Raw genomic sequence first — 15,543 nt, forward strand, 5'->3', positions numbered from 1 at the left:
AACCCCAGGGTTTTTTGGCGTTTTTTCAATGAGAGAATTTTAAAACATCTTCAGAGATTTCTGATATTCCATTTTTGTGAAAAATTTTTTAAAAATCTCAAGGGGACCCAGAATTTTTTTTGGAAAGGGTTTTAAAGAAGCTCAGGGAATTTTGGGGTTTTATTTACTAAAGAATTTTAAATAATCTCAGGAGAATCCAGTTTTTTTTTGAAGAGTTTTAAAGAATGTCAACTTTGGTGTTTTTTTAGACAGAATTTTTTAAGAATCTTTCTCTTCTGTTTCAAAGAATTTTGAAAAACTCCAGGGTTTGGAGGTTTTTCATGAAAGAATCTTAAAAAATCTTGAGAGGTTTCTGATATTTTATTTTCTGAACAAATTTTTGTAGATTTCAAGATCACCCAGAATTTTTCTTTTAAAAGAGGTTTAAAGAACCTCAGGCGATTTTGGTGTTTTCTTTATTAAAAATTTTTAAATAATCTCCCAGGAACCCAGTTCTTTAATTTTAATAAAAAAAACCGTGCTCCCGAAATTCATTAAAATTTTTTAAAAAATTGAAATTCTTTAAAATTCTTGCATAAAAAATCACTAGGCCCCCAGAGATTCTACAAATGTTTTTCAAAAATAAAACACCCAGGGGTCCTCAGAATTCTTTTAAACTATTCAAAAAAAAAACACTGGGTGCTTCTGAAATTCATTAAAATTTTTTCAAAACATTTTTAAAGTCGATCAAAATTAAAATACCGGGTGATTTCGGAGATTCTTTAAAAATCTCACATAAGAAAAACATCAGGGGTTCCTAAGCTTCTTTAAAATTCTCTCAAGACTCTCAAGAGCTTCCAAGATTCCTTAAAACACTTTCGAAAACAGAACACTGTGTGTTCCCGAGACTCTTTAAAATTCTTTCGTAAAAAACACCTGGTGCCCTTAAGATTCTTTAAAATTAGTTCGTAACAAACACGACCAAGATATTTTCAAAAAGAAAATACTGAATATTCTCTTTAAAAAAAAAAAAAAACACCGGGTCTTGAGGTTCTTTAAAAGTCTTTCAAAACGAAAACACTTGAGTCCCCAAGATTTTTTAAGATTCTTAAAAAAAAACACCGAGGTCTCCTGAAATTCTTTAAAATTCCTTAATAAAAAAACACTAGGTGCCCCTGAGATTCTTCAAAATTCTTTCAAAAATAAAATACCCAGGGGTCCTCAGAATTATTTGAAACTGTTCAAAAAAACACCGGGCGCTTTTGAAATTCATTAAAATTTTTTCAAAAATTGTTTACACTCTTTCAAAATTAAAATACTGAGTGATTTCGGAGATTCTTTAAAAATCTTACATAAAAAAAACACCAGGGGCTCCTGAGGGTCTTTAAAATTCTCTCAAAACTCTCAGGAGCCCCCAAGATTCTTTAAAACACTTTCAAAAACAAAACACCGAGTGCCCCTGAGACTCTTTAAAATTCTTTAGTAAAAAAACACCTAGTGCCCGTGAGATTCTTTAAAATTATTTAGTAAAAAAGACGCTAGAAACAGGAGATTTTTTAAAAAGAAAATACTGGATATTTTTTCTTGAAAGAAAACATGGGGTCTTAAGTTTCTTGAAAAGTCTTTTTAAGATTCTTTAAAAAAAACACCTAGGTCTCCTGAAATTATTTAGAATTCTTTCATAAAAAAACACTAAGTGCTCCCTGAGATTCCCCAAACTTTTTTCAAAAATAAAACACTATAGTTTATTAAAATTTTTCTAAATTTTTTTAAACTCTCAAAATTAAAATACTGGGTGATTTCGAAGATTCTTTCAAAATCTTATATAAGAAAAATATCAGGAACTCCTGGGCTTTTTTATAACTCTCTCAAGACTCTCAGGAACCCCCAAAATTCCTAAAACACTTTCAAAAACAGGACATGGGGTGCTCCTGAGACTCTTTAAAATTCTTTCGTAAAGAAACACCTGGTGCCCCTGAGATTCTTTAAAATTATTTCGTAGAAAAACACTACCAAGATTTTTTCAAAAAGAAAATACTGGATAATATATTTCTTTAAAAAAAAACAACGTATCTTGAGGTTCTTTAAAAAGCTTTCAAAACCAAAACACTTGGAGTCCCCAAGATTTTTTAAGAATCTTTCAAAAAAAAAACGAGGTCTCCTGAAATTCTTTAAAATTCTTTCAAAAAAAAAACACAAATTAAAATACTGGGTGATTTTGAAGATTCTTTCAAAATCTTATATAAGAAAAATACCAGGGACTCCTGGGCTTTTTTAAAACTCTCTCAAGACTCTCAGGAGCCCCCAAGCTTCCTTAAAACACTTTCAAAAACAGGACATTGGGTGCTCCTGAGACTCTAAAATTGTTTCGTGAAAAAAACACCTGGTGCCCCTGAGATACTTAAAAATTATTTCGTAGAAAAACACTATCAAGACTTTTTCAAAAAGAAAATACTGAATAATATATCTCTTTAAAAAAAAACACCGGATCTTGAGGTTCTTTAAAAAGCTTTTAAAACCAAAACACTTGGAGTCTTTCAAAAAAAAACGCTGAGGTCTCCTGAAATTCTTTAAAATTCTTTAATAAAAAAACACTAGGTGCCCCTGAGATTCTTCAAAATTCTTTCAAAACTAAAACACCCAGGGGTTTTCAGAGTTCTTTTAAAATCTTCAAAAAAACACCGGGTGCTTCTGAAATTGATTAAAATGGGGATTTCGAAGATTCTTTCAAAATCTTATACAAGAAAAATATCAGGGACTTCCGAGATTTTTTAAAATTCTCTTAAAACTCTCAGGAACCCCCAAGATTCCTTAAAACACTTTCAAAAATAGAACACTGGGTGCCCATGAGATTCCTTAAAATTATTTCGTAAAAAACACTATCAAGATTTTTTCAAAAAGAAAATACTGGACATTCTCTCTTTAAAAAAAAACACCAGGTTTTGAGGTTTTTTTAAAAGTCTTTCCAAACGAAATCACTTGGAGTCCCCACGATTTTTTAAAATTCTTTCAAAAAAAACACCGAGCTCTCCCGAAATTCTTTAAAATTCTTTAATAAAAAAACACTAGGTGCCCCTGAGATTCTTCAAAATTCTTTCAAAACTAAAACACCCAGGGGTTTTCAGAGTTCTTTTAAAATCGTCAAAAAAACACCGGGTGCTTCTGAAATTTATTAAAATGGGAATTTCGAAGATTCTTTCAAAATCTTATACAAGAAAAATATCAGGGACTTCTGAGATTTTTTAAAATTCTCTTAAAACTCTCAGGAACCCCCCCAGATTCCTTAAAACACTTTCAAAAATAGAACATTGGGTGCCCATGAGATTCCTTAAAATTATTTCGTAAAAAACACTATCAAGATTTTTTCGAAAAGAAAATACTGGACATTCTCTCTTTAAAAAAAAACACCAGGTTTTGAGGTTTTTTTAAAAGTCTTTCCAAACGAAAACACTTGGAGTCCCCAAGATTTTTTAAAATTCTTTCAAAAAAGAAAACACCGAGCTCTCCCGAAATTCTTTAAAATTCTTTAATAAAAAAACACTAGGTGCCCCTGAGATTCTTCAAAATTCTTTCAAAACTAAAACACCCAGGGGTTTTCAGAGTGCTTTTAAAATCTTCAAAAAAACACCGGGTGCTTCTGAAATTTATTAAAATGGGGATTTCGAAGATTCTTTCAAAATCTTATACAAGAAAAATATCAGGGACTTCTGAGCTTTTTTAAAATTCTCTCAAAACTCTCAGGAACCCCCAAGATTCCTTTAACACTGTCAAAAACAGAACACTAGGTGCTCCTGAGACTCTTCAAAATTCTTTCGTAAAAAAACACCTAGTGCATTGGAGTCTCCAAGATTGTTTAAGATTCTTGAAAAAAAAAAATACCGAGTACTCTTAAAATTCTTTAAAATTCTTTCATAAAAAAACACTAGGTACCCCTGAGATTCTTTCAAAACTAAAACACTCAGGGGTCTTCAGAGTTCTTTTAAACTCTTTCAAAACCACAACACTGGCTGCCCTAAGATACTTTAATATCTTTTCATAAAAAAAGCACCAGCGACTGGCCAGTTTTTTCAACTTTTTTCAAAATCAAAACACTGAAGTGCCAGTAAATTCTTTAAAGTCCTTTCATCAAACAAAAGTCCAGAATTCTTTCGGGTGTTCTTTCAAAAGTTGCTCCAATTACATCTCGTGATATCAAAATGAGAACCAATCGCAAAATTTTACGGTCGACAACCTAGAAAAACATTTAATGCATGTTTAGGCACAGATCCAAGCCTCTAAACAATCGCAACAACCCAGCTTCGTTTAAACCCTTCGCTCATAAACCCCGCAAAATCGAACTCTCCCCTAAAACAGCGTTTAATTGAGCATTTAATTTTAACCCCACGGCGTGTTTGTTCGGACGCGGACTTGACATTGACGAACCTATAAACGACCGCTCCGAAAATAACGATTTATTCAAAAGCACATTCGCTAAATTCATTTAAGTGCGACGTATCACGTAACAAGATTTGCGCGAAATCATTGCTATTAATACGAGTCTAGCTGCAAGTTTAACGATTTTGGGAGACGCAGACGGGCCTTAATGAAAGCCTCAGACGCTCAGCGTAAACAGATGGGTCGTTATACTCCGACTCGACTCCACCAAGATCATGGACTCGTACAAGATGGATGTTGTTACCGCCACATCTATCAACAAGTTTCCATTTATGCAGTCGGATTACATGTTAATCGGTAGTTTTAGTCAGAGCGGGATTCTGCGGGCGAACAGGAAGCGAGGGTTCGGCCCACGGGAGTGGGTTTCGGATAATTGCTGGTATAACTGGAGTTGGAAAGTAGGGTTGTAAAGATGAATGATACCTGAGAGAAGTAATTAATTAAGGGAAGCGGGAAGCTGCACGGCTATTCACCATTTAGGAGCAGACTTCTACCTGAACCGGCTAAAATTTTGAAAACCGAAAGAAACAATCTCCAGCCCCGTAGCTAGAAAACTTATTCAGGGGGGGCAAGTTTGTCGACAGAGGGGGCTTCATGTAAATATTTATATTTTAATAATACACTTAGATAACTACTTTATTTTTTCTGAGTTTTTATATTTGAAAGAACATTAAAATAATTGGAAACGTCGATTTTTTACGCTAAATTTTCGTAAAAACCTGTCGAAGTCCAAAAAATTATTACGGTACTTGGTTAAAATGCTGGTTAAAACAGAGAATGTAGATTCACAAACAGCTGTACTGCATCCAAAAATTTGTGTAGTGGCCATATAGGTAACATCCAATTTGTTTGAGTTTATTTTTTTGCATGTTTAGTACATATTTTAAAAATCCGACTTCGAAACCAAATATTTCGAAAATTTTGGTACGGAACCATGAACTCGTCATGTTTTTTTAAACTCGTCGAGATGTGTATTTCAGAATTTTTTGTCAACTTTAACAAAAGCTCAATTTTTGGAAACCCATATAAAATTTTTGACTTTTCCCAAGCATTTTCGAAAATGACCAAAAGAATTCCTTTGTTCATCTCGATTTCTTCCAAAAATCGTTTTGGATTCAATTTTTTTGAAAATTCTTACATTTTTTGCAGAATCGACGGAAGAAAAATGGCAATTTTTGAGAACCTGTATCAAATTTTTGACTTTTTTCAAGCACGTTCGAAATTACCAAAAGGGATTCCTTTATTGCTTTCGATCTCCAGATGTAGTTTTGGTTGTTTTTTCGAAAATTCGTACAATTTTTCCATAATCGTCAAAAGAAATATGGTAATTTTTGAGAAATTTTGAAAATTCGAGCTCGAAACCGAGTATTTCGAAAATTTTGATCCGGAACCATGAACCTGTCATGTTTTTTTAAGCTCGTCGAAATCTATATTTCAGAATTTTTTGTCAACTTTTACGAAAGTTCAATTTTTGAAAACCCATATAAAATTTTTGGCTTTTCCCAAGCATTTTCGAAAATTATCAAAGGAGACTCCTTTGTTCATCTCGATTTCCAAAAATCGTTTTGGATTCAATTTTTTTGAAAATTCTTACAATTTTTCCAGAATCGACGGAAGAAATATGGCAATTTTTGAGAACCTGTATAAAATTTTTGACTTTTTTCAAGCACGTTCGAGATTACCAAAAGGGATTCCTTTATTGATTTCGATCTCCAGATGTGTTTTTGGTTTTATTTGGTTGAAAAGTCGTAAAATTTTTCAGCAATCGCCAAACGAAATGTAATTTTTGAACTTTGAAACCGAATGTTTCGAAAATCTTGATCTGGGACCATCTAGACCTTGTGTTTTTTGATTGAGCTCGTCGAGATCAACATTTCAGATTTTTTTGTGGATTTTTAGTCAACTTCAACAAAAGCTAAATTTTTGAAAATCTATAAAATGTTTTTGACTTTTCCCAACCGTTTTCGAAAATTAGCAAAAGGGATCTCTTTATCGATTTCGATCTCCAAATGTTGTTTTTGGTTTTATTTTCTCGAAAATTTGTACAATTTTTCCAAAGCCGCCAAAAGAAATGTAATTTTTGAGAAATTTTGAAATGTCGACTTTCAAACCGAATTTTTCGAAAATCTTGGTCTGGGACCATCAAGACCTTATGTTTTTGGATTAAGCTCATCGAGATCTACATCTCGGAATTTTTTGTTGATTGTTTTGTTAATTTCAACAAAAGATCAATTTTTGAAAATCCATATACATTTTTTGACTTTTCCCAAGCATCTTCGAAAATTAGCAAAAGGGATCTCTTTATTGATTTCGATCTACAGTCTACAGATGTTATTTTTGGTTTTATTTTTTTGATATTTCGTCGAATTTTTCCACAATCGCATAAAGAAATAACTTTTTTTTAAGTGACTTTTGAGATTTTTTAGAAATTTTAGGTAGAAACCCAATATTTCGTAAATTTTGCTCCGGGAGCATGAACATGTTTTTCGATTAAGCTCATCGAGATCTATATTTCAGAATTTTTTGTCAACTCTAACAAAAGCTCAATTTTTGAAAACTAAATAAATTTTGACTTTTCTTAAGCATTTCCAAAAATTACCAAAAGTCATTCTTTTATTTATTTCAATCTTCAGATGTTGTTTTTGGTTTTATTTGTTCGAAAATTTTTAAAATTTTTCTAGAATCGTCAAAAGAAATAGGAGTATCATTTTTGAGAAATTTTAAAAAGTCGACTTGGAAACCGAATAGCAGCAAGACCTTATGTTTTTTGACTAAACTCGTCGAGATCTACATCTCAGAATTTTTTGTAGATTTTCAGCCAATTTCAACAAAAGCTCAATTTTTGAAAATCTATAAAAAAAATTTGACTTTTCCCACGCATTTTCGAAAACTAGCAGAAGGGATCTTTTTATTGATTTCGATCTCCAAATGTTTTTTTTTTGGTTTTATTTTTTCGAAAATTCGTACAATTTTTCCAGAGCCGCCAAAAGAAATGTAATTTTTGAGAAATTTTGAAATGTCGACTTTGGAACCGAATTTTTTAAAAATCTTGGTCTGGGACCATCAAGATCTTATGTTTTTTGATTAAGCTCATCGAGATCTACATCTCAGAATTTTTTGTCGATTTTTTGTCCATTTCAATAAAAGCTCAATTTTTAGAAAATCCAGTACATAGTAGGCTATGGAATAAAATGTGACATGTTCATTTTTTTATACGGTCAACATCAACGGTAGTGTGATATTGCCAAATAATATACCCTGTAAGAAAATACAGGTGGGGCGGGTGGGGCCAGTTAATATGCTTCGGCAATCGGCATTATATTGAAATTTTATTACTAATTTGAAATTTATAATGTATAAGTCTTCTAGGGGGGGCAACCACAACTGCTAGGGGGGGGCTCAGCCCCCTGTTGCCCCCCCGTAGCTACGGGGCTGACAATCTCACGACCCATGCACCCATTTCCCATCCGCTCATCGGAAATTCGGAACCCAGGCAAAAACGTTTCGGCCTTCAGGGCCGCGACCTCGCACTTCACTCGCCGGATATTACTCACTACGAATGAGAAATTTTACATTAAAAATACATCTCCAGAAAAAGCGTTAAGTGTTAGCGGCAATTTCAAAAACGTAAAAGCTTGAAGATCACTCCTGTGAAGGACAGCGAACAACAAAGAAAAAAAATGGAGCGAAGGGTACAAATGGGTGAACGACAACTAAAAAAAGCTTTCAGACAAGCGATAAATCAACAGTGAAAAAAGTTGTAATAATCACCCTCATACGGGCACAGCGATGGTTCTTTACAGGTGTAAGTCGATTAATGACCACACTGTTCATCGTTATAATTAGACCTCGATTATGTACCTTCGGGGTAAGATTACATCCCTAAGTTTGCTCGTCCCTTCAACCTCTCTAATATAACCATTCCCTTGTTTGTTCGCGAAGAAAACAAAGGTCCGCTGACCTTTCTGTCCTAAGGTCAAGCGGAATGACCACAATCAGCGCTTGACATGTTAAAATATCAAATTTTATTTAACAGTCAATTGCCTTTTAATCAATTTCAACTCGGACGGTTTTATTTAATATCAATCTCGGCAAATTGATAAAATATTAATTGACACTTCGTCCGGGCTATCAAATAAATTGCTGCAAGAGCCGAATTTACGAGGCACATAATCAATATCAAACGATTCACACAAAAATTATGTTTTTGGAGATTAAACGAGGCCGAAGCGGGATTGCACAATTCCGAAGTGTAAGGAACATCTGTGTTATCTGTTCACTTTTGTGCAACTATTGTTTTATTAATCGCCGCTAATAAAGTGCATCCACTACAGGACAATTCAATCAGGTTATTATTTTATTTTATCTGCGGGTTAGATCAAGTCGGGTTAATTTTGTGATCTTAATTGATTTTTAATCACTGATTTTAGTTGTGTAAGAAACAAAAGGTTTGAATTTTGCGTCACTGTAGTTAGTGAGGTATTTTTGGGCATTTGTGGCTTGTTTTCGTTCAGCGTAATTTTATATGACTTTTCCACCGATAAAAATAGAGCACACAACCTAATACCTAAGCATAAAATGGAATTTATAATTAGGCTCATGGTGTTTCGTTTTTGGAGAAGTTTTAAATACTCTAGAGTCACCTAGTGTTAAGTTCTTTATATTAAAAAAAATTCAAGGAATTTTAAAGAATCTCAGGGGCACCTAGTGTAATGTTTTTGAAATAATTTTAAACAATCTTGAAGGTTCCTGGTGTTTTGTTTTTTGATAGAATTCGAAAAATCTCGGAGACATCTAGTGTTTTGTTTTTGAAATAGTTTGAAACAAGATTGAAGCTCTTGGTGTTATATTTTTGAAATTGTTTTAAACAATCTTGGGGGCCCATAATGTTGCGATTTTGGTGAAGTTTTAAAGAATCTCGGGGGGTCTAGTGTTAGGTTTTTGATATTGATTTAAACAATCTTGAGGGCTCATAATGTTGCGATTTTTGAGATGTTTTAAAGAATCTCGGGGGAACCTGGTGTAAGGTTTTTGAAATTGTTTTTAACAATCTTGGGGGTTCAAAATGTTGTGATTTTGGTGAAGTTTTAAAGAATCTCAGAGGCATCTGGTGTTAGGTTTTTGAAATTGTTTTAAACAATCTTGGGGGCCCAAAATGTTGCGATTTTGGTGAAGTTTTAAAAAATCTCATGGGCACCTGGTGTTAGGTTTTTGAAATTGTTTTAACGATCATGGGGCTCCTAATGTTGCGATTTTCGTGAAGTTTTAATGAATCTCGGGGGCACCTCGTGTTAGGTTTTTGAAATTGTTTTTAACAATCTTGGGGCTCATAATGTTGCGATTTTAGTAAAGTTTTAAAGAATCTCGGGGGCATCTGGTGTTAGGTTTTTGAAATTGTTTTAAACAATCTTGAGGGCTCATAGTCTTAAGATTTTGGAGATGTTTTAAGGAATCTCTTGAGCACCTCGTGTTAGGTTTTTGAAATTGTTTTTAACAATCTTGGGGGTTCAAAATGTTGTGATTTTGGTGAAGTTTTAAAGAATCTCAGGGGCATCTGGTGTTAGGTTTTTGAAATTGTTTTAAACAATCTTGGGGGCCCAAAATGTTGCGATTTTGGTGAAGTTTTAAAAAATCTCATGGGCACCTGGTGTTAGGTTTTTGAAATTGTTTTAACGATCATGGGGCTCCTAATGTTGCGATTTTGGTAAAGTTTTAATGAATCTCGGGGGCACCTCATGTTAGGATTTTGAAATTGTTTTTAACAATCTTGGGGCTCATAATATTTGAAAGAATCTCGGGGGCACCTGGTGTTAGGTTTTTTGAAATTGTTTTTAACGATCATGGGGCTCATAGTGTTGCGATTTTGGTAAAGTTTGAAAGAATCTCGGGGGCATCTGCTGCAAGAGCCGAATTTACGAGGCACATACATAATCAATATCAAACGATTCACACAAAAATATTGTTTTTTGGAGATTAAACGAGGCCGAAGCGGGATTGCACAATTCCAAATTGTAAGGAACATCTGTGTTATCTGCACACTTTTGTGCAACTATTGTTTTATTAATCGCCGCTAATAAAGTGCATCCACTACAGGACAATTCAATCAGATGGTTATTATTTTATTTTATCTGCGAGTTAGATCAAGTCGGGTTAATTTTGTGATCTTCATTGATTTTTAATCACTGATTTTAGTTGTGTAAAAAGCAGTAAAGTTTGCATTCTGTGGCACTGTAGTTAGTGAGGTATTTTTGGGCATTTGTGGCTTGTTTTCGTACAGCGTAATTTTATATGATTTTTCCAGCGATAAAAATAGAGAACGCAACCTAATATCCGAGCATAAAATGGAATTTATAATTAGCCCCATGGCGTTTCGTTTTTAGAGGAGGTTTAAATAATCTGGAGTTACCTAGTGTTAAGTTCTTGATATTAAAAATAAAAAAATAAGGCTCCTGGTATTTTGTTCCTTCAAGGAATTTTAAAGAATCTCAGGGGAACCAAGTGTTATGTTTTTGAAATAGTTTTAGACAATCTTGAAGGTTCCTGGTGTTTTGTTTTTTGACAGAATTCGAAAAAATCTGGGGTTATCCAGTGTTATGTTTTTGATATAAAAAAATAGGGCTCCTGGTGCTTCGTTTCCTGATGGAATTTTAAAGAATCTCGGGGGCACCTAGTGTTATGTTTTTGAAATGGTTTTTAAAAAATCCTGAAGGTTTCTGGTGTTTTGTTTTTTGACAGAATTCGAAAAAATCTGGGGTTACCTAGTTCTGTTTTTGATATTAATAAAAAATAGGGCTCCTGTTGCTTTGTTTCTTGAAGGAATTTTAAAGAATCTTAGGGGCACTTGGTGTTATGTTTTTGAAATAGTCTTAAACAATCTTGAAGCTTCCTGGTGTTTTGTTTTCGACCGAATTCGAAAAAATCTCGGGTTATCTAGTGTTATGTTTTTCATATAAAAAATAAGGCTTCTGGTGCTGTTTCTTGAAGGAATTTTAAAGAATCTCAGGGGCACCAAGTGTTATAAGTTTTTGAAATAGTTTTAGACAACCTTGAAGATGCCTGGTGTTTTGTTTTTTGACCGATTTCGAAAAAATCTCGGGTTATCAAGTGTTATGTTTTTGATATATAAAAAAAAAATTAGGGCTCCTGGTGCTTTGTTCCTTGAAGGACTTTTAAAGAATCTCAGGGGCACCTAGTGTTATATTTTTGAAATAATTTTAAAAAATCTTGAACGTTCCTGGTGTTTTGTTTTTTGACAGAATTCGAAAAATCTCGGAGACATCTAGTGTTTTGTTTTTGAAACAGTTTGAAAGGATCTAGGGGATACGTGGTGTTATGTTTTTGAAATTGGTTTAAAAAATCTACAGAATTCCCGGTGTTTTGTTTCTTGTAGGAATTTTATAGAATCTTGAGAGAATTCCTAGTGTTATGTTTTTGAAATTGTTTGAAACAATATTGAAGCTCTTGATGTTATATTTTTTGAGGGAATTTCAAAGAATCTTGGGGGTCATAATTTTCAGTTTTGAAATAGTTTCAAAGAACCTTGTGGGCTCCTGGTGTTAGGTTTTCGAAATTGTTTTTAACAATCTTGGGGGCACCTCGTGTTAGGTTTTTTTAAATTGTTTTAAACAATCTTGGGGCTCCCAATGTTGCGATTTTGGTGAAGTTTTAAAGAATCTCGGGGGCACCTCGTGTTAGGTTTTTGAAATTGTTTTAACAATCTTGGGATTCATAATGTTGCGATTTTGGTGAAGTTTTAAAGAATTTTGGGGGCACCTTGTGTTAGGTTTTTGAAATTGTTTTAAACAACTTTGAGGACTCATAATGTCGCGATTTTTGAGATGTTTTTTAAGAATCTCGGGGGCACCTGGTGTTAGGTTTTTGAAATTGTTTTAACAATCATGGGGCTCCCAATGTTGCGATTTTGGTGAAGTTTTAAAGAATTTCGGGGGCATCTCGTGTTAGGTTTTTGAAATTGTTTTTAACAATCTTGAGGGCTCATAATGTTGCAAGTTTTGAGATGTTTTAAAGAATCTTGGGGGCACCTGGTGTTAGGTTTTTGAAATTGTTTTTAACAATCTTGGGGCTCATAATGTTGCGATTTTGGTGAAGTTTTAAAGAATCTCGGGGGCACCTCGTGTTAGGTTTTTTTAATTGTTTTAAACAATCTTGGGAGCTCAAAATGTTGCGATTTTGGTGAAGTTTTAAGGAATCTCGGGGGCACCTCGCGTTAGGTTTTGGAAATTGTTTTTAACAATCTTGGGGCTCATAATGTTATAATTTTAGTGAACTTTTAAAGAATCTCGGGGGCATCTGGTGTTAGGTTTTTGAAATTGTTTTAAACAATCTTGAGGGCTCATAGTGTTTGGATTTTGGAGATGTTTTAAGGGATCTCTTGAGCACCTGGTGTTAGGTTTTTGAAATTGTTTTAAACAATCTTGAGGGCTCATAATGCAGCGATTTTTGGGATGTTTTAAAGAATCTCGGGGGCATCTGGTGTTAGGTTTTTGAAACTGTTTTAAACAATCTTGAGGGCTCAAAGTGTTGCGATTTTGGAGATGTTTGAAAGAATCTCGGGGGCACTTGGTGTTAGGTTTTTGACATTGCTTTTAACAATCTTGGGGCCCATAATGTAACGATTTTGGTGAAGTTTTAAAGAATCTCAGGGCCACCTGGCGTTAGGTTTTTGAAATTGTTCTAAAGAATCTTGAGGGCTCATAATGTTTCGATTTTTGAGATGTTTTAAAGAATCTCGGGGGCACCTGGTGTTACGATTTTGAAATTGTTTTAAGCAATCTTGAGAGCTCATAATGTTGCGATTTTTGAGATGTTTTTTAAGAATCGCGGAGGCACCTGCTGTTAGGTTTTTGAAATTGTTTTTAACAGTCATGGGACTCCTAATGTTGCGATTTTGGTGAAGTTTTAAAGAATCTCGGGGGCACCTCGTGTTAGGTTTTTGAAATTGTTTTAAACATTCTTGGAGTTCATAATGTAGCGATTTTGGTGAAGTTTTAAAGAATCTTGGGGGCACCTTGTGTTCGGTTTTTGTAATTGTTTTAAACAACCTTGGAGGCTCAAAATGTTGCGATTTTTTTTGAAATTTTAAAGAATCTCGGAGGCATCTCATGTTAGGTTTTTTTAATTGTTTTAAACAATCTTGGGGGCTCAAAATGTTGCGATTTTGGTGAAGTTTTAAAAAATCTCGGGGGCATTTGGTGTTAGGTTTTTGAAATTGTTTTTAACAATCTTGGGGTTCATAATGTAGCGATTTTGGTGAAGTTTTAAAGAATCTTGGGTTGGGGTTCATAATGTAGCGATTTTGGTGAAGTTTCAAAGAATCTTGGGGGCACCTTGTGTTAGGTTATTTAATTGTTTTAAACAACCTTGGGGCTCAAAATGTTGTGATTTTGGTGAAGTTTTAAACAATCTTGAGGGCTCATAGTATTGCGATTTTGGAGATGTTTGAAAGAATCTCGGGGGCACCTGGTGTTAGGTTTTTGAAATTGTTTTTAACAATCATGGGGCTCAGAATGTTGCGATTTTAAAGAATCTCGGGGGCACCTCGTGTTAGGTTTTTTTAATTGTTTTAAACAATCTTGGGGCTCAAAATGTTGCGATTTTGGTGAAGTTTTAAAGAATCTCGGGGACATCTGGTGTTAGGTTTTTGAAATTGTTTTAAACGATCTTGAGGGCTCATAATATTGTTTCGATTTTTGAGGTGTTTTAGAGAATCTCGGGGGCACCTAGTGTTAGGTTTTTGAAATTTCTTTTAACAATCTTGGGACTCATTATGTTTCGATTTTTGAAATATTTTAAAGAATCTTCAGGGCCCTTGGTGTTCCGGTTTTTGAACGAATTTGAAAGAATCTGGTGACTGATATTCTATGCCGTGTAAACATGAAAAGTTTTCATTCTGCGGCCGGTGTAGTCAGTGAAGTACTTTTGCGCATTTGTGGCTCGTTTTCGTACAGCGTAATTTTATATAACTTATCCACCGATAAAAATAGAGTAAAAACTTCGGCGTCGCAGCAGAGCAGCCGCAACCTAATAAGCATAAAATGGAATTTATAATTAACCCGATGGTGTTTTCACCTTTTTAATTACCTTTCGCAAGATTTTATTAGCGTTATCATAAAAATCCCGAGGTTCCAAACGAAGCCGAATTCCGACCAAATATGAACCGATAATTGGCGAAAAATTGAAACGAATCGTGAATAGTGTGTTATTTTACGACCGCAAAATTGTACACGAGACTCACAAGAGCCAAAAATGAAACGTCTTTAGTGTGACCTTTAAAACAATAACAATAACTCATGGTAATTACAGCTTCAGCCATCCAAAAAGAACTGGTGGTCAAACGATGTTGGGGTCTATTATTCTAAATCATAATTACGGGGAGTGGGCGTTCCACCCAGTATAAAACGATACATCAAAGCCGAAAGTGGAGACAAGTGCGAAATAGGAAAACAGACGACATTCATAAATGGGCAATTTTAAATGCCACAAACCGCGGCGGTTAAGGTGAACGTTGTGCCAAAAATCGATTCTCCGGAAATTTATAAATAATTCCAAGCGCGTTCTTTCCGGGTATTAATTACCTTAAAAAATGCACACCAGCAAAATTAAAAACGCACCTCTTCAATTAAAACCCCGATAATTGGGTTTCACCGAAGAACTCTAATTGGTCCGTAACCGAACCACAAAACAAAAAGTAAAAGTAATTACTTTTTTCAAACGAACAACAAACAACAATAAATTATTCACAGATTAGTCGGATTTGCAATCGTAAAGCGACTTTTGTTTTTCGAATTGGCTGCCCACGAGTTCGCCTATCAATGAAATTCTCGAAAAACGCGCCCGGTTTTGCTGAATGGGACTTACATTTTTTCCCGTTCCGGACGAATGGGCGCGTAATGGTAATCCTGAAAGGACAAAGGCACCGCCCGACCTGCACACCCCTGCTCGAAATCACTCACACTAACACATAAAATGTTCAATAGACACGGACCACCGAAATTCTAAGCGAACACCACGAACGCCTGCGTTCAAATGCGATGATGCGGTTAGGCGAGACGAAGGTATTCGTCGAGCTTCGGTCCGACTCGGCCGCTGTTCCTGCTGGGTTCCTGCTGC

General features: G+C 34.5%; 1 protein-coding gene across 2 annotated transcripts in view; it reads right to left on the reverse strand.

Moving 5' to 3' along the window:
* Positions 1-15,543, reverse strand: part of LOC135136159 (protein phosphatase 1 regulatory subunit 14B) — a 61,313-nt gene that overhangs the window by 29,452 nt on the left and 16,318 nt on the right. The window contains exon 1 of one of the 2 annotated variants that reach the window (XM_064065306.1): positions 15,292-15,466. The exons of the other annotated variant lie outside the window; for it this stretch is intronic. The gene's annotated coding sequence lies outside the window, so the exon portion shown is untranslated. Of the gene's footprint in view, positions 1-15,291; positions 15,467-15,543 lie in introns of those variants that run through there. 2 annotated transcript variants of the gene reach the window in all.

Source organism: Zophobas morio, unplaced genomic scaffold (genome assembly GCF_036711695.1).
Source record: "Zophobas morio isolate AGI-343-1 ecotype UQ-CSIRO unplaced genomic scaffold, CSIRO_AGI_Zmor_V1 ptg000026l, whole genome shotgun sequence".
Taxonomy (NCBI): domain Eukaryota; kingdom Metazoa; phylum Arthropoda; class Insecta; order Coleoptera; family Tenebrionidae; genus Zophobas; species Zophobas morio.